Source organism: Cryptomeria japonica, unplaced genomic scaffold (genome assembly GCF_030272615.1).
Source record: "Cryptomeria japonica unplaced genomic scaffold, Sugi_1.0 HiC_scaffold_764, whole genome shotgun sequence".
Lineage (NCBI taxonomy): Eukaryota > Viridiplantae > Streptophyta > Pinopsida > Cupressales > Cupressaceae > Cryptomeria > Cryptomeria japonica.
In genome coordinates, this window is record NW_026729531.1 from 26,193 (window position 1) to 26,836 (window position 644).

Below are 644 nucleotides of genomic sequence, written 5' to 3' on the forward strand. Positions count from 1 at the left end.
TCGGAATGGTCCAAGCATCGAACGCGCTTGGGGCGACTACCAGTGACAACCCCTTATCCCGCGACGCGTCCGATACACAGATAGTTCCGAGGCGGCCGAGGAGCCTCACCGCATAGCAATCGGGGTGCGAGGCGAGGGATGCGGCGAGAAGGACCCAACGGCTAGACGGAAGAGGCTTCAGGGCCGCCTCGGAATGGTCCAAGCATCGGACGCGCTTGGGGCGACTACCAGTGACAACCCCTTATCCCGCGACGCGTCCGATACACAGATAGTTCCGAGGCGGCCGAGGAGCCTCACCGCATAGCAATCGGGGTGCGAGGCGAGGGATGCGGCGAGAAGGACCCAACGGCTAGACGGAAGAGGCTTCAGGGCCGCCTCGGAATGGTCCAAGCATCGGACGCGCTTGGGGCGACTACCAGTGACAACCCCTTATCCCGCGACGCGTCCGATACACAGATAGTTCCGAGGCGGCCGAGGAGCCTCACCGCATAGCAATCGGGGTGCGAGGCGAGGGATGCGGCGAGAAGGACCCAACGGCTAGACGGAAGAGGCTTCAGGGCCGCCTCGGAATGGTCCAAGCATCGGACGCGCTTGGGGCGACTACCAGTGACAACCCCTTATCCCGCGACGCGTCCGATACACAG